This window comes from Nipponia nippon, unplaced genomic scaffold (genome assembly GCF_047370975.1).
Source record: "Nipponia nippon isolate SJK-2023a ecotype South Korea unplaced genomic scaffold, ASM4737097v1 scaffold_5, whole genome shotgun sequence".
NCBI classification, from domain to species: Eukaryota; Metazoa; Chordata; class Aves; order Pelecaniformes; family Threskiornithidae; genus Nipponia; species Nipponia nippon.
Genome location: NW_028262369.1, coordinates 45,480,163 through 45,499,335, shown reverse-complemented (window position 1 = coordinate 45,499,335; position 19,173 = coordinate 45,480,163). Strand labels below are relative to the sequence as shown.

The 19,173-nt window shown below is 37.4% G+C and overlaps 2 long non-coding RNA genes across 2 annotated transcripts in view; one reads left to right on the top strand and one right to left on the bottom strand.

Moving 5' to 3' along the window:
- Positions 1-19,173, top strand: part of LOC148052165 (uncharacterized) — a 150,229-nt gene that overhangs the window by 23,327 nt on the left and 107,729 nt on the right. The window contains exon 2 of the long non-coding RNA XR_015698926.1: positions 14,792-14,922. This is a non-coding gene — a long non-coding RNA (uncharacterized LOC148052165). The remainder of the gene's footprint in view (positions 1-14,791; positions 14,923-19,173) is intronic.
- The window catches only part of LOC148052166 (uncharacterized), a 66,049-nt gene that overhangs the window by 1,636 nt on the left and 45,240 nt on the right, over positions 1-19,173 (bottom strand). The gene's annotated exons all lie outside the window — the stretch shown is intronic.

The window sequence follows — 19,173 nt, the reverse complement described above, 5'->3', positions numbered from 1 at the left end:
AATAAATAAAAATTAAAAAAAACCCAAACAAACATATATGTAGGGCTGCAATTTTCATGTTGTAGGGGAAGAGTTTTAGAGGGTGGATCAGAAAGCAAAACATGGTAAGCTAGGAATTTTACCTTATTTGCATTTGTGAGCAGAGTTCTCCTGCAGAAGGTGGTCTTGCAGCTCAGCTGGTCTGAATTCTTTTTTGCTAGGTCCACTCTTAGCTTGCACTGAAATTATGTGACTGATTCATTGCCTTCTATGAATTACTGTTTGTTTACCTTGTCCTTTGGTAAAAGATGTCTTGTACTCTCTCATCCATTTCTGATTATTTTAAAAATTTTTATAAATGTTGGGGTTTTTCGTTAAATTTGTTTGTGCTTGCATAAAGGGAACGAGCACCAAAAGACTGCAGGTCATGTGTTACCTGTATATATTTTGTAAAAAAAACACCATGACAAGGACTTTGTCCTAGCTGTTTCTTTCAACTAATTGCTCTACATGTAGAGGTATTTGTTACATCATTTAACTCAACTGTATTTTCTATCAAATATATCTAAAGGACAGAGAGTCGTTAATATCGCCTATTGGGGAACTAGACAAGAATGGAATCAACTAATTTTCTCCTTCATGGTAGATTAGATGTGTTTTGTTTAGGAAGGCCACTGTGATTATGAATATATCTGAATTATAACGAAATGTGGCAGTCAACTTTTTTTTTTTTTTCTGATACAGCAGCATGGGATATTTGCTGCCAATACTTTAGCTCTGAAGTTTGATTCCCCCCCCCCCCCCCCCCCCCCCTCAATTTATTTGTACTGGCTTTTCTGCAGTTTAATTCCATGGATGTTATGAAAGGAGTTCCTTACACCAGCATGAGTGATGAGAGAATAAGGCTCTCCAACTCAGTAGTCTTTTGTGCATCTGCATCTGTTCAACATTGTTCTAACCAAATGGATAGACTTGATCGTTTAGGTCGCTCATGTTTAACATCCACCCTATTATAAGCTTTCTTTCTGTATGCCATTTCTTTCAGTACTTATTCCTATGCTCTTATTCCCTGCTTCCATCTGTCACTTCATATTTCAATATGGGGTCTTGCCTGGCTGATACCTGGCAGTTAGGATAGGGTGTAGAAGAAGGAGAGGAGCTATGTAGAGCTTGTGGCTGGGTGGATTGCATCTTAGAAGGAATTACTTTCACAGGTTATTATTATTCCCTCTCCAGCCCCCATAATGGAAAAATCTCAGTATTTCCTTCGTTACCTAGCCTCTGTTGAAATGGGCTGAAACTTGTAAGTACAAAAACACAAAAAATTATTTCTGAGCTCCAGCCCTCATTCCTGATGTGCACAGGTTATGCAGGGTAAAAATGCTTTCATCTTCTCTCATCTGGTTTTCATTTTTTTTAAATCCCTTACTGGGCTTAGCTAGCTGTTATAAATGCCAGCTTTATTTTAAGTTTTATTTCAGATCTGCAGGCTTATGTGAACATTCAGATTGGATGTATGTTTTTTTTATTTGAGGTTAGTAGGTCATAAATAAACCAAAGCACTTTCCTTGCTATGAGCAATAGGGTCATGGTGTACATGAAACATCGCTTTAAAAAAAATTGGAACGTAACGTGAATTGACAGAGGTACATGAGGAAGTAGTTCGTTGTGTTGCTGTAAAGGCCATAGGGATTTGGACTGCTAGAGCTGCCTGTCTTAGGAATATAGTAGATATCTTGTCTGATGACCTGTACTTAATTTAAGTGACTGCCTTTGCTAGTCCTTCCAGAGGGCAACTGTGTGAAGTAGAGCATCTCATCTTCAGTCCTTTTCCTCCTCTTGATGGCCTGACCTAAATGGAAGATATGGGTGTTGTGCTGCACAAACAGACAATTACTTCAATGCTATGTGAACTGTGTCTTCAGTTCTAATTAGTTAGCTTTTCCATTTTGACCCTGATATCTTGAATCAAAAGACTAATGTTCAGCTTCACTGTACTGGTTAACACTGTACTGGTTATACAGTACACTCATGTTTAACAGCTGCCTTACGTCAAACAATAATAAAAGCTCCGTCTCCATACTTAGAAATGGTGGCTGGAGCTGTGAAGTACTACTCTGCCCTGCTTGTTTTGCTCCACCTCTTCCTTTCTTCCTTCTCCCTCCCCCACATAAATGCTCGATGAAATATAAATGATAGATGTCAGACAGGTCTGGCTTGCAGGCTACTCCAAACAGCTGTTTTAGTACTTTTAACAGTCATCTTACTGCTTGTACAGGAGTGAGATCACTTATGAGCAAATACTTAGGCGAATACACGGATCTCAGGTTTTGGGGGTTTCTTATGATTGTAGATAATTTCCCTAATGATGCATTAAAGCAGCCTATTCAGATTGTACACTGATTAAAATAGTATGTTAACATATATATATATGGTAGATACTCTGCATGGTTTACAGCATCTTTTTTCTTTTGCTGGCATTGAATTGTTACTGGAAGGTGGAGTTAAGACTTTTTGAAGGCAAATATTCATTTGTATAAAAGGAAGACAACAGAATAATAGCGTTAATATTCATAATGCAAAGTTATCTCATGGATACAGTTGTTGGCTACTTCCACCTCCCACTTGCCCTCTCCCACTGTCTGTCAACAGGCTTCCAGTTATACACTTGGGGACAGGAAAAAATGCAATGCATGGATGTATTTTTGATTGTGTTGCAAAAGTGAATTCCAGTGGCAGTGTCTAAAAATGGCACTAACACACTTGGGATCAGATTCTCAGCTAGTGTAAACTGACACAGCTCCATTGACGTCAGTTGCATCTGCGTTTACACCAGCTGGCACCTGGATGCTCATCTGGAAAAAAAGTGAAGTAGAATGATCAGTTATCAGTTCTTATCACCTTTTCTATTTTTTGTGTTGTGTGTTCATCTTTTTTATTAAACCTTTCTCTAAAGACAAGTTTTCATGTTGTATTGACATTTTACCTGCAATAAATTAGCAGTAATGCTAAAGCTCAGTAAGTATTGACACTGCTTTGCTTCCACCAGAAGGAATTAAATCCAGCTGACTGTAGTTATTAGAGATTCAGTTTATTCGTGGATGACTTTGAGTTATATGCTGAAAGTAAAAACTCTGTGCAGCTATCAAGAGGAAGTCCTTTTTCTGACAAAATGAAAAGTGTTCGTTTCTTCTGTGGTCTTAAAAACTGCAAGAACGGAATGCAATAACCTTCATTGTAATCTAAGACTCACTGTATTCTACAAACACTAGCTGCAGTTGTTTCTGCAGTGCCCTGGAATATAGTATCAGCTCCTAATTACTAATGCAGTAATTCAAAGGCTAATGTTTTTCAAGAAATCCAACTAGACAATATTTTCATGTTGCCTTCAACCGATGGAAACATCTTTGTAAACCTCTGCTAGAAAAAAGATGTTTTAGCGAGTATTTCACCATTAGTAGTATAGCCATCTCTGGAGAAAAGTAGCAGCTGCATAACATCTTGAAGCACTGGTGCATGCCAGCCTGAGACAGGGGGGAAAATAGTGATTGCCTTGTTTAAATTCTGCATTCTACAAGGCTGCTTTTTTGTCCATTATGGTATGAAGAAATCTAAAGTTATGCAGAATTATCCTGGTTCTTGCTCATGAAATAAGAGGGGGAAAATATCTTGGCACACCAGAAAACACTTTCAGAGGTGAAATAATAACCAAAAGACTGTTTTTTAAACTCAATCAAAACTTGTTTGACATGCATAGCCATCACAGAGCAATCTGCAGTTCATTGAGTCCTATCAGAGTTCTGCTGGCCCAGAAACCAGGACATCTCCAAGTATGCTAGTTCATGTGTTTGTAGCCTTTGACTAAGTTTTTTTTGTAAGTCTGCTGTCTGAAAATTAACTGTGCTCTTGAAATGAAACCCATCAGATAATATTACTTGTCCACAACACAGACTATGAGGTGGGATGCTGATTAGCCAAGCTAATTTAGGAACAGAACAAATGTGAGGAGCAGCAATGATATTAGTTCAAGCAAATATTTGATTGCACTTCCAGAACTAATTTAATTGCAGAGTTCAAAACTATGCTTTGCCCATTAGAATTTTACTTCATTAGTATTTTGTTAAATTTTGATATTAAAGACATTTCCAAAATAAAATTTAGTGTAAAAATACCCAAGGCAATATTGGCTTTTTGCTTACTGCTTTAGACTTATTGTACCTTAATCAATATAAATTGTTACTCTCATTTAAAAAATCATAGTTGCATTCATGTGTTCTAAACAGACTTTTATATCTGAGCTATTGAGCCCAACTCTGCAATTTATTACTTCATGTTGCTAGTCCTGTTTGAAATTGCAAGAGCTTTTCCAACATACGGGATTGCGGCATTGGACCTATAAGCTTTGCTTTTTATTTAAAGCCAAGAAATTGGTGAATCAATTCTAATACTGCCTGCAGTTTCCCAGCCCTTTGGATGACAATTCTCCACTCTGTTACTGGAACACATTACTATTTATGGAAGATATGCACATATTTCAGTGTCCATAAATCATATGCAAACATCTGTTCTTTAGATCAGTAGATGGAGTATGGTAACTGCTTTTTGCATTAATAGACATGAAGTAATGCTCACCTACTGACATTATGCTTAAACTTTAATAATTTAGCAAATATTTCAGTAATTTAACTTTTCAGGCAATGTAAGTCAAAGCAGTAGAAATTGCAAACACAGTCTGGATAGAGTTCTGTGTGGCCTGTACCCAAAAAATGTCAAATAGAAGTTGTACGATAGAGGGGGTAAATTTTAAGGGCAACATGATCAACTCGGCTAAAACACAAGAGGTTCTGTTAGTAATTCTCTGGACTCATGACTATCTTTGAAGGGAATTTCTTACCCTACCCCTTCCTGTGATAGCCTTAAATGGCATCCTTTTCTTATTTGATGAATCTGGATTGTGTGCAGAGGTCTACATTTTTGTTTTAGTAGTATCATCTCTTTCCCATGTGATCCTGCAGGCAAGATTCTAAGGCCAATAACTGCGAAGCTGTGCTCAGAAAACATGGTATGTGTGGAAACCAAGACAGCGTGCAAGTTAAATGTAAGACATAGGAAAGATAATACTGTATGATAGGATGGGTGCTGGATGGAAAGGCAGAGGATAAGAGTTTTCTTATTCTGTCTTTCTTCAATCTCAGTGTTAGTATTTTTACATGAAATGTTTTCAGCTGTAAAGAGAAGAAACTTTAGGATGTATCCTGTTTAATGTTTATGTCGAGCATTTATTTGGTTGTCATATGTACCAAGACTGTGGATTCATTGGTTGTTTTTCAACATCTCCTTTGTCTTTGTATTGATTTTATGGGAATGAAGACTTGATATTTTGAGGCAGGACTTATAAATGTCAGCATAGCAATTGAATTTTCATAGAATGGAAGTATGTATAAAAATGGAGGGTAAAAATATTCTATATTTCTAAAAGTTATTGAGTTTCTAAAAGTTATTGAGTCCTACTGTAGTCAAGTGTTAGACAATAGATTGCAGTTCTTTACCTGCAGAAAATGGGCTGATTACTTTTAACTTGCCTACTAGTCGTCTTGGTTTTAAAAAAAACAAATGGCTTCAGAATGAATGGGGAGCCCCATCTTAGGATTTCTGGAGTATTCCGGTACAGTTTGTATGTTGTCTTTTAGGTTCTTCAGTGACCATATGAAAAACATATATTCAGAAAAACATGCTTGGGGCTCTTAAAACATTTTGTTTAATTTGCACTTTCGATTTGTAATTATTTTTTTAGAAGTTACCACAAAAGGTGCTGTTTGAGTGCAAGTTAGCTTAGGGATTCTCCATGTGTCTGTATCTCCCTGCCAGAGCAGAGTGCAGGAGCAACTGGCTTTAATATCCCATCCCCCTCTTCTTTCTGAGTCACCATAGGAATGGACTGCAAGAATTACTAAATTCAAATAATTATGGTCCTGCTGCAGAAAGTTTCTTTTGATCAAGAGCAAGTCATTTGAACCCTAATGTTTAGTGGGTAATACTTACAGCCTCATAAAAGTGTAGTGATGGCTGATATCTCATAGCGCTTTGAACATGTGAAGTGCTATATAAACAATATAGGGCTATTGCACACAACTCAAGCTATTAGCATTTGAGGCACACTGCCCCAGGCCCTTAGAGGGGAAATCACGTCTTCACTGGAAAAGAGGCACCTTTTTGGGTTCTGTGTCTGCTTCCAGATTAAGTATCAGGAGCTTTCTAGGTAGCATGTAGATAGGAAAAAAAAGTATGTTTTTTCAAATACCATGTTTATTACACAGTACTGGATACTAACTAAAGGCAGACAGCATTCAGTTAGAACTGTGATTCTGAAAATATAAGAATGGTAAATCATTGTCTGTTTGCATTATTTTCTTTCCTGTAATTGTATTTTGGCATTCTTGCGTTTTTTCCTTTGTGAAATTTCTGCATGCAAATCTATTTGTTGCTAACATATTCAGTATTCTTCATGTGTAATTTGAAACAGATGAGAGATTATGCTTCATCTTTGTTCCTAAAAATGTCACCATACTTTACACAAGTTTAAACCAAAAATGCAATTTAAGAGTATGTTGAACACTCCATGGGTGTCTTTATGTAAATGTTGGTGAAATGTTGTTCTTAAGATATCAATACAAGTTAAGAAAATATTAGAGGAGTACTTGCTAAACAGGTGATGTAACATTTGTCTATTAGAGCTGAAGGTATTGCTCAGACGGGAACAAAGTTTTCATAGTATTGATGGAATTCCCTGATTTTCTTCATTTTGACTCTCCATCACACTTTCTGTTTGCTCTGATAAATAAAGGCTACTATTTAGGACCCACAAGACACGCCTATCTTACAATCGCTACAATGTGTAGTCTGGGGTAGTAGAAAGGCTCATGGCTATCTTCAGGGAGAAGAGGAAATTCCTTGAAATCTTTTTATGCCAGTCATTGCTCCAGTTTAAAAACAAAACAGTTTGTGGTCCAGAGTTGGCAAAACATTCTTTTTGCCTTTTGATGGTGTAACGTCTTATTTTCAACAGCAGAGAGCATTCTAAAGAATTGCATTTTTCTGCTTGCTTGGGTTTTTTTTAGTGTCTCGAGCTAAGCTTTTAGGCATGTTAAATGATGTAAACAAGTTTTGGATTTTTGTTACTGTTATCTAGGAACAACCATTCAAAACAAATATGCTATTGACTCAACCCTACAAAGCTCTGAACACAGAATAAGCTTTGAAGGACTGGGCACACAGTTTAAATATTTAGCATAGCAAAACCCATTGCAGTACAATTACTTGTACTGGATCCAATGATTTACAGCATGAACGCAAACTATAATCCCATGTAGTTAGGGAGGAAATGCCTTGTTCATTTACTGTTTTCTGTTCTTTTTTTATAAAGACTAATACACACAAACTACTTATTTTCTGCCTTGACAAAGGTATTTTTAAGTAATACATATTCTTCTAAAGAAAAATAGCCCACAATAAATAGATATAAGATTGCAGGAACAGTTATAAAAGCCTTATCTTTATTGTTGAAAAATGGTGCACCCTTAATGTTTTTAATCTGCCTTTATTTTTGTGGTGCTCTTAACATCCTCCTCCTTGTCCCTGTTGAGCTCAGCTACTCTTTGAAAAGCACTTTGTGCTCCAGTGACCACTTTAAACTTTCTATTGACAAAATTAAGCCAGACTCCTAATTTATTTTTCCAACAGAAAGTGCAAGTTGAAAGTGATCATTGGCCCAAAAACCTATGGTGAGAGCAAAGATGATTTTATTGGGAAGGGGGAGTGATGTTTGGTCTCCTTTTCTCTGTCCTTCAAGCCCCTTCTGCTAATTTCTAACCCTCTTGCTTTCTCCCCCCTCCCAGAGTCCCAGGAAACTGCAGTTCTTACGCCCCTTCCTGAAGGTTCCTTTTTCCAGCCCCACAGCAGCAAGGTTTCCCTTTTTGCAGCCATCTGCTGCAGTAAGGAAGGGTAGGCCAGGAAATAAAGCAATGTTTGGGACCTTGACTGAAACTGGTTTGTGAATCCAAGTTCTGTCTCTTAAAACCATGGGAAGACTGACTGGGAGATTGGCAATGAAGTAAATGAGTGAATGGGATGAGGGAAAGCATGTATAGCCAAAGGAAGTGGAGATTATTAAACCATTCCCTTTGCTTCACATATGCTTATGTGTGTTTTAAACATACATGTAAACACACGTGCACACACAGTTTAATGTGATGGAAGAAAGGGAAACGTCTCTTCCTTTTGGAGATTTAAGGGGATCAGATTTGTACATCTGTAACATCCAGAAGGCTCATACAAAATCAAAATGTATTTCTACACAACTGGGTCTTGCTTTTCTGCAGTACCTAATAAATTTAAACCAATCTGTAATGAATTAATAGTTTTTTGGAGTAAGTGGATGGCATTTTATGTAGTCAGCATAAAAATCTCCAGAGATCTGCTATTACCTTCTCAATAACCACTCTTAATCAACAAATCGTAGTCTGAACAACCATAGGTGACATTGGCTATTCTGAGAAGTTTTGTTTCTGCATCAGTACCTCCGTGGATTTATAAAATCTTTCTTGTTTAGGTACCTACTGATTTTCTTGCTAAGGGTAATCAAGGAGTTTGAGGCTCACAGATTCAAATTTCTGGGCTGCTTAAAGGTGTTGTGTTTGTATTTTTCTTTAGAAAAATCTGGATGAAATTCCATTTGGTGGGAAGGCTCCGTCACTTACGTCCTATGGTAACTCTATACTCCAGACACCTAATGCAGAGACATTATGCTGGCTTTTAGCAGATAGGGTGAATTTCATTCTTAGTGAATATGACCCAGGTGCTAAAAAGCTATAGCTGAAAGTGCTAGGTTAAAAGCACGAGTCAGCTAGGTACATAAATATTACATGGCTATATCTTTAATGGGTTCCTGTCGTAGACTTGCTTTGTTTAAAGATTTCCATAACCCTGCTGATTTATTGCGTCTTTTCTAGAAGTATGCTGTTAGCAGGAAACTCAGTTGAAGCACTTTCAATCATGTTGGAGGATCATTATACTTTCACTTGAATATCTAATTAGTTGCAAGAAATTAACCACTGCTGTTTAGCACAAAAACACTTCCAAGAAGGGCTTTCATTTTTGTTGTGGAAAATGACCTCAGGCACTTGAGGAGGGGGGTAGAAGGGAGAAATAATGATCCTGCTGTCTTTTAATATAACTTTTGTTTTCAATTCAACCTGATAACTAGCAGGCAGCATAGCTGTCTAAATAGGGCACTGCACTTGGACTTGGGATAAATATGTTCTAATCTTGCCAGTCCCATGGATGTGATGGCTGACCTCATCCCATTGATTGAAATTGGTTTAAGGTTCCAAATACTGTCCCTTAAGGCTGTGGGAGACAGAATACGAGACTGAGGAAGAAATAAATTAGTGAATAGGATGGAAGGAAGGATATAATATGACCAAAGAAAGGATATAACCAGCCTGTTCATGTCTCTGGAACTTATTTTTCTTGTGAAATGTGGATCATGCTTAATTGGCATATGAGGGTCTAGTCTGAGTGTCTTGCATAAGAGCTTGGTATTATTGTCATATGCTGTTCACAGCACTGCTAATATAATGTAAGACACAGTGAAGTGAGGAAGCAGAATAAAGAGCAGCTAAAACACTTAGCAATTTGCCCTACCTCTCCTAGGGCAAAAACTGGAAGGAAATTGAAGACAAATGGTTTCTGAGATCTAGATTCTTCTCTAATACATAAAATCCATTTAATGAGGCAGTAACAGAGTGACAAATCCTGGTCACTTTTTTCTCTGGAACTGCAATTTCTCCCCTGCTATTTGAGAAATATACATATAAAATATATTTTTAAATTATAAAATAAAAAAAAACTTATGTATATACAAATCAGTCGTCTCCTTTCAGTCTTCTCCTTCCTCTATTGCAGAGGCAGCGAATTTCTCAAGTATTTGGAGAAAGAGAGAAGTATCATTCAGTAATGTGAGGGCAAAGGGGAGGGAAAGCTTATTGGTATTTCTTGCTTTCCCCTTCCTTCTCTCTACCCACACTTGCAAGATTGAAAGTTAAGTCTTCAGTATGTGTATCTGAGATGTGGTGATACAGAAATGCTGGGAATTATTCAGTGCAAAAAGGGAGTGGGCTACTGTAGTCATGACAAACTCCTCCTGAATATCAAAAATAAGGGTTGCGTTACCCCATTCCTATAATACTTTTAACACTTTTCCCTTCTCCTCTGTTCTTTGCCTTTCTTTCCAAGGCTTACTCTTAAGCACCTGTTTTGGGTACTTGAAGGTTAGGATCAGAATCTCATTCAGCTGTTTATGATTATATTGGATTACCTGCATAGTATAAGTGTCTTCTGAAAATATTCACATAAACCCACTACTTGCTGGATGTGGGCTTTTTCCTTTTTTCCCATTTTTTTTTTTTTTGTTAAGTTTGCAACTTATTTTATTTGCACATGAGAATATAGTAGAGAGAAAAGTCATGTCTGACTTTTCTGCGGGGGGAGGTTTGCATATGTGCATGCCAGGAAATCTAACTTCATGTGGAAGAAAACAGCAGAGCTGCCTTTTAGAAAGAGGACCTGAACAATGCCGTAACATCTTCAATCAAACTTATGATAGCATTTTTCTTGAGGAGCTATGGGGCAGACAATTTCAGATTGGGCATGCTGCCACTAAAACAAATTGGCACAAACATAGGCAGCCAAGAGCTTGTGTGTGTGCACGTGTATGTTTACACATATGCAAGCCACTCTGCTTCAGGACAGCTGTACATAAGAGCTCATTAGGAAAAAGGAAGGGAGAAGGGCTTAGTGAAAGTTTTTTACTACTTTCTAGAAAATTACCTTCCAGACTTTAAAACAATGTTACTGTGAAAATGCATGCAGGGAATTTCAAAAGGACCAAGGGATTTTGAAAGATCCCTTCCCTTGACACTTAGTGGAATTTCTGCTAAAAATTCCAGCGCTTTCTTTTGTGCAGCGCTGAAAAGGGCAATCTGAGTGTAAGAATAGCATAGAAATGTGTTAAATTCAATGCAATGTATCTTTCGGATGAATACTATGCAATAGCTTAAGATTCTTTAGTTCTAGTACCTGTGTTTCATCCAAACTATGTAGACGTTCCTGCTTTTGTAGTAATTACAATTGAAAAGCATATAACTGAATATAAAACCATTAACAGAGATCCAAGATATAAGCTGTTGACAGCTGTCTCAATTTTCCTTTCCCCTTTATGAACGTGTTCTCTGGTTTGTTCCCATTACTTAGTTTTGTTTTACTTGCTCTTCCATTTTGCTCTGTATCTGTTCAATGAGCTTAATGTGTCTTCAAATAACAGGTGCTGACTCTGAGAGCGGTTTCAAACTTCAGTTTGGACTTCTGCCTGCAGTTCAGATTAGGTTCATTTGAGTTCTTGCTCAGATCTAAATCTTGAAATTCCTTCCCACTTGGATACTCTTATTCATGCCACATCAAATATTGACTTGCTAATGTTCAGACATCAGCTGTCCCTATGCTGTGGAAAATTTATGTCCTTCATAGTCTTGTATAATCAAAAGAAGTGGAAAATGTGTAGTCTAAAAACACCTAAATATCTAGGGAGAAGAGTGTAAGACTCTTCTTTGAAGGAAAACCCTTGAAATACAATTAAAACAAATAGGCAGCTATGTCTCCCTTGCATTTACACTTCAGTTATTGGATGAAATCACAAAACACAAAGGCTTATTGTGAATGAATCAACAGCAGAATAATCCTAGACCTCTCTACTGAGATAATGTGTCTATATAGATGGAGTATGTTGAGTCAAGACACTGAGGGAGAGGCAAAGAAATATCACTTTAAGTGGTTTATAGGAAAAATCATGTAACTATGTTCTATTCTTTCCATTAGGAACCTCATATGTATTAGTTGTGTGTAAATGTAGCTAACTTTCTATTTCAGTAGTTGTGCATGCGTGTAGTTGAAAAGACCAAGTAAATGAGAAAGTAGATTGGGTTGGTCATGCATTTGAGAGTCCTTGCTTTGATTTGGCCTATGCTGAGTAAACCAAATGTGAAGGGATTAGCTCCTAAAGCGCATTCCAGGTGATTTCAGATAAATGGAAAGAAAGTTTCACTGTGGGAACTGAAAAAAGGTTCTGAATTGGAGAAAGTATGCTTACTTGCCTGGTATAGTCCAGTAAGATTCCCCCCCCCCCCCCCCCCCTTTCCCCACCCTTTCTTCCTCTACTGAGGACATAAACCAACCTTATTTGTCTTTCTTTCTGGTTTCCCAAAGCATAAGTCTGTAAGCATGTCTTTATGCTGATGAATAAATATGTTTCTGCAAAATTTTACAGTGCACAAGCATTCAAAGCTTGTAAGTCTCATCATGTGATTCCATTTTGACATTCAGCAACAAAACATGGCTTCTTTTCTCAAATGATCAGCAGTTTTTCATACAGAGTTGGTGGTGATGAATTGCAGTTTCTATAGTTCAAAAATCCTTAAGTGTAGTGAATGAGTACAAACTCACTATCTTTCTAGTTACAAAGACTGGTTGGAGTTTTACAGTCCTGAATGGAAATAGGGATAGTTTTATTGGTCAAACAAATCTGTATTTTGCAGATTCTAGCGTGTCTCATGAAAATTAAGAACTAACAGTCTGTCTTGCATTATGGCTTCTTTGTGCCTAAAATGTTTGATATATATTAGATGTTTGTCAGAGACACATAGTCAGAAGCTGAACGGTGAACAATGTCTTCGGCATTGTGCCCAGGATTTTCCCCTGCTATCTTTATTAAAAAAAAAAAAAAGAATAAAAGAAAAAGATAATGTAGTTTTGGGGCTTAGGACCTACTCTTTCTCATTCTTTCTTGTGCTGTTTTGAGCCTTTGTATAGCACTAGTATCAACTATTCAATCAGCGTCTTTGAAAAGCACCTACCAGGCTGCCAGATTCCTGATGCAGAGAAGCTAGATGGTGCCAGAAATCAGTCACTCTGTGCTAAATATTGCTGCTGGCTCCACTCCCTGTCTCTCAGAGTCTGTAGAAGTCTAATCTTCTGTTCTTCAGTGAAAAGATGGCAGGATTTAAAAACACCATCTGAAGTTGCTGTTATGTAACAAATGTCTTGCCACCCTGCACAGTTAAGGAGTTAAACTGGTCTCTGGTCTCAAATGGTAGCAAGGTCCTATTTTGTTTCCTTTTGATATCTTACATTACATGGAATGCCTTTATGCTCAGCTACTGTGGTATTTGTCATTCAGATCTTCACTTGCCAAGATATACGTTTAGTGAATTTAGAAATTCTTCTATTTTAAACAAAGTGTTTTGCTGCCAATCAAATCTAAATATCAACATCAAACTGCCTTGCATGTGCACAGAACGCCAACCAGCAGAGTACCTATAAAGCAGTTCAGCTGCCTCCAGCTTTCACCACCGAGATGATGTCTGCACAGAGCTGGCATACGGAAAATTAAAATGGTGTAACATTAAAACTAAAATCAGAAAAAGTAATGCTGAAGTTAATGTGCAAACAAATCCTTTCCACAGTTATAAATGCATCTTCATGGCATTTCCAGTTTTTGTAGAATCCAGGGACCCTCCCAAAAATACTGAGAGCCATTTGATTGTATAAGAACAGAATGAATTTTCCAATCACACTTACAGTATGCAAATAATTTTTAGTAGGCATTTAAAACAATCATTACAAAATTAGCCTAGTGTAAACCCGATCAAGATGCATTATTTTGCTTAAATGTGTTCCACAGCTGGTTTAGGTTCATAACTAGCACATAGTGTCTAAATTCAAAATCTGTATCCTTGAAACACCCTATTCAGTGCTTGTCTCACTATGGAGGTGCACAAAGCCCCTGGCCACCAAAATATCTGCCAGATGAATTCCGCATTGCTTGGGCCAGGCTGGCGCTGAGCGCCCCTCTGCAGAGGTACCCCGCTGGCCTCGCTTCAGTGTGTCTTGCACAAGAGGCTGAAGGAGCATGTGAGTTCCCTTCCCCTGTGCTTTCTGCTCCTATAAGCAGTCATTGGAGCAAATCCTAAAGACGAGGGAAGTTGGTGTCTCAATTACCAAGATGTAGCTGAGCATATTCTCTATTGCCAACTGAATATTTAGTTGCTCTTTGCAAATTGTGGAAGCTTATTGAGGAAGCATTTGAGAGCATCTCTTAATCACAATATCTGGTTGGGGTGTGTGTGTGTGTGTGTGATTTGAGTTCAAAATCACATTGGTAAAGCTGGAATTTGAATCTCAGCCTTCCATGCCCTGGGTGGGTTAAGCTATTCCTTGAGAAGAAGGCGGTAAAAGTCCCTGCTCCTTTGTCTGTTGGGAGAGGAGTGTTTTCAGGGCCAAACTCCAGGAGAGAGTTCCTGGTCATATTGCTGTAATGGCGGCAAAATTAAATCCAAAGTTTCAGGGCTGCGGTTCTAGACCTGTGACTCTCACTGTTCTCTTGCCTAATTTAGGAGCGCTCTCTTCAACCTGTGGACGTCTGAGGGTCCTTGCATGTGCATAGCTCTTTAAGCAATAGATATAGCTGCCTAGAAGTAAATTTCTATGGATATTTTGGGTATAGATGCTTGGAAGATCACTGCAACATATATTATTTTGAACTTCAGTCCTTTGGTTGCTCTAACCTATCTTCAGGGCTTCCCCTCCTCCCTCCCTGCCTAATTAGGAAATAGATGTAATGATTATGGGGTTTGGTTGACTCTTCTTGTCCTTAACTAAGTGGCTAATACATTCCTTGCTGGCTGTTCTGCTTTCTTCTTAGGCCCAACTTGATATTGCTCCTTCTGCTGAAGCGACAGCTCCTGGGTGATGTGTGACATGGCACAGCCAAGGAACCTGTACACAGGATGTGTTTTCTCCAGCTGGATAGTTCTCTAGGAAGAGGTTTATCAGGTAAACCAGAGCCACAAAGTCGGTTTCCGTTATCAAAGGGTTTTGCTTCAACTGCTAATTCTAGACCTCTAATATATGAACCCAATAGTAATGCATATGACTTTGATAGCTGAGAATGTTAGCATGTGAATTTGAGGGTCTGAGAAGGATTTTTAGTATGCAAATTAGCTTTTAGCTAAGCCACACTGGAAGTAAACCTGAGAAGATAAAACAAAATAATTTTCATATGTACCAAACTGCAGAGTTTATTTCTATTTATTACTCTGCCAGCAAGTAGTTGGATGGCCCAGATGAAAACAGAAGGCTCATTACCTCTTACAAGTTCTTTTCTGGAGTTAAAATGACGGGAAACAGCTCTGAGATAGATTTCTTGTTTTAAGATTATTAATATAGAGAATTACTAGTGGGAGCAACCTATAACCTTCAAGGCAGTTTTTCTTGTGTGCTTAAAAAAAACAACAAACCTTTAATAACCTTTATTTTGATAATGTTATAATTCACCTTCAATGTATAGGAGTCTTAAGCCTTCCTTATCTGCAATGTTGAACCTTAAAAAGTGCTATGTGGTTTTCTTCTACTCTGAGTATGCCAACTGGAGTCTGTCTTAAAAAGAGGGATTTTCCTCTTTAGATGGGGATTTTCTAAGAAGGGATTTTCCTTTTTAATTCACTTTGGAAGGAGTTAACTATGTGTTTTGAGCTTCCTTATCCGTGTTCACCTGCTTGAGTATGTTGTTAGACTGCTTTATTACTGAAACTTTATGCTGGTATTTTTCGTTTACTATTCAGAAGATCAGGTAATTGAAAAATAATCTAGGTACTCCTCTCTAGATGCCTTTGGGGATACTTGGAAAAACTAATTGTAAAAATATGCTATAGTATGAATCTTGCTGACTTTCATTTGATTTTTCATTTGTTAATTTGAGACAATAGAGAACAAACGTTGCTTATGTAAAATGAGACTGAGAGTGCAGAAACATGGAAAACATGCCTATTCTTGTGAGAGGTGTGGTGTGTAATAGCTTATGATGAGGTGCAGTTGAAGAGCTGTTACGACTAAGATAAATGCTGCCTAATATGGATCTGGTAGAGCTACTGTTTCTGACTGTATTTCATCCATTCATATGCCCTGCTGCTTCTCCCACCACTGCAACACTGTCCTACATTTTCCCTTCACTGGGGAGGGAGAGTTAATGGGGGAATACTAGTTGGCAACAGAAGCATGCTTCCAGCTGGACTCTAATGATAAAACTCAGAAATATGTTGCAAAAATGCACTGCAAGAAGGGAAAAAGGGAAATAATAGCCTCAGGAGCTATCCGTCTGTTGTGAACTGTGGCAATGTAGATTGCATCGCAAGGGATTATGTATCTGTGGCTTATGACATGTTGGTAATTGTAAACTGAAGATACCTCGGTGCACTGTTTATATAATTTATTGTTAAATTTGTCACAGATATTCACTTGAGATGTGATTCTATTTAGGTTTGTCTTTTTCATCATACTGTATTCACATTGTTTCCTCGTTTTCTTATGTTTGGGGAAAAAAACATAATCAGAAAGCTTGTCCTAGATCAGGCAATAGAGGCCTTTTTTTCAGCACCAGAATGCAGGCATAGATGTTTCTATGGGTTTGGGAAGTGTTTTTGGGTTTGGAGTTGGTTTTGTTTTGTTTCCTCCTCAAGTGTGGCTCTCCATATTTCTCTCAAATCAGATGTAGGTACTTAATAATGAAAACTGATAATATTTTAACTGCCAGGCACATGATTAAAAATGTGTGTCAAAATTTTCAGCTTAAAAAGAGGTCTCTGGACGAGCTCAGCAAAATAGTTCACAGATTATGCTAATTCAGGCTCTCCCTAGAGAGTATCTATGGCAAATTGTCTGACTATAAAAGTAATTATTAAACTGATATGGAAACTCTCTCTACTGTGGTAGCTTAAATTTTATTCTAATTTGTTTGATTTTCATATCATTAAATCTACAACAGTATTTAAAAAGCATAGGTACGGTAGCCCTGCTACAGGCTTCTCTACAGCCCTGTGCATTTGAGTGATGACAAGCAGTGAAAAGCCCGGAGTGGACAGATAGTTTCTATTTCATTGTCCTGTTCGGTCCCATCACATGTCTCTGAATATAGGTGTGTGTTACTTGACTATGCAAGGAAATTATTAAATATGTATGTCTGGATTTTTTAATATACAAATCGGGTATTACAGACAGTTGTGCTACTCTTGCATGGAAGTTGAAAAATGGAAGAAGGCAAGGAATTTATTTAGAGAAAACAGGCAAATATGTCTGAAATACTTAAAACAAATGAATGCTTAGAGATATTTTTATCAGGAAATTCAACATTTAGTCACTGTGAACATGACTAAATGTAAGCGGGTCTGAATAAAGGGGGATCTTTGAGACACAAGCATAATAGACTTTTTTGATGGTAAAGAGTGAAAAAGGATTTTACAGTATCAAATATTTTTGTCTGTTTGCTGGACCTCCCAGAGCAAAAACTTTCTATGTAGTTGAGAAGCAAACGAAAATAATTTTGCATTGTTTTTTGTAAAGGCTTGTTTCCATCAGCACTCTATAAATAATATCTGTTTGCAAACATACTGACTTAAGCATTTAATTTTGTGTCTTTCTACACAAGTATTGAAGAATGCATGTATTGGAAAAGTAGTATACCTATTTCATTTTGATACATCCTAAATTGAATAATAAATGGTATTTTTCTTTAATTTAAAAAGGAAGAAGATATGAAAATAGGTATGTAACAAGGTATAAGATGGAATGTATTAAATCATTAATATCCCTGAAAATCATGGAAATATATAGTCTAACTTGAGACTTGTGATTTGTATGAAGGGATACAGAGGGTACAGATCATTCTCATTTAGTTCTGGTTTGTGTTTAAATGCAGTTCTCTCCCCATTCTGTCATAATAATCAGGGAATTTCTATTGTTGAGGTCAACAGGGACATACCAGTAAGCTTAAAAATGGACCCAGTTCAGAGCAGGGATACAGGGGATGGTATTCGAGTGTTTCCCCAGCAAGATCTTTCATTTTATACCTGAAACACAAATTACAGCAAACTAGTAGTCAAGCATGAATTAAATGTTTGTCATGTAATACCACATCTTTTCAAGCAGGTGTCTGAAGACAATACCTACTATTTTTACCCTTACTTAAAGGCCAGTGATCAAAATCTTTATTGAACGAACTAAAGGAGGCAAACTTTATGCAGAAGATCTCTAGTTCTTAAGTAATCAAACCTAGTATCTTTTAATAGATACCTTTGGGGGGTTGTCATATTCATTTATAAACAGCGAATTGTTCTAGGGTATCTTTGGGCTAAATAGTATGTCTTCAGAGTAGGTTTTCGGAAGGGCCTAATGTTATTTTCCTTTGCTCTCAATGAAGTTAAATGGGAATTTTTATGCTGACTTCTAGAGCTGAATTTAGGAAAGACTAATTACTTCTGTGCAAGGAGGATTTTCAGATCAAATCATCAGAACAAACCATCAGTACTTGGAATGAATCCAGTCCAGGCTGACTACACCAACTTCTGAAGAGCCTTTGAGGCAGTTCTAGTGAATACTGTTAATTTAAAAGAAACTAAATATTAGTAAGGCATTGATGAATGTGGTCAGATTAAAATGATGCAAAACCTAAAAGTATCTTCAAAGGATCATCCATAGCTAGATTCAGTTATCATTACCAAGTCATTTAATACACCATTACGTAGTGGTCTAGACTAAATTGAGAACATTTATGAAGAGTTACCATGCAGTAGTATCTGACATACCACAGCTACTTCTTTTTACAAAGGAGCCCATAAGTCATGAAGAACAGTTAAATGCTATAGCTAAACAGCAGATGTTCTTCCACTTTAGTCATTGGCTGATGATGTAAGCCTATGTGTAGAGCTGTTATTTAATAAGTGTTTAAGGTTTTGCCTCAGATTATTACTGACATGTCAGCAGAGGCTGGTACCTGCATTCTTTGTGATATTTAAAAATTGTTTGGACAAGGCACCCAGCAAAGGGTAATGCCAGGTTTTGCTCTGATTTGAGCGGGACATTGGACTTGGTGAGGTACTGAGGTCCCTTCTGACCTCACTTATTTCAAGAGTCTCTCTGATTTCAGTCATTCTGAGTATATATCTATGAGGCTTGATGGAACTGCTTCAGAGGCACTTCTGGTGATAAAGATATTTCAGACAGCTCAAGACTTTAAAGTAGATCTACTTCTAC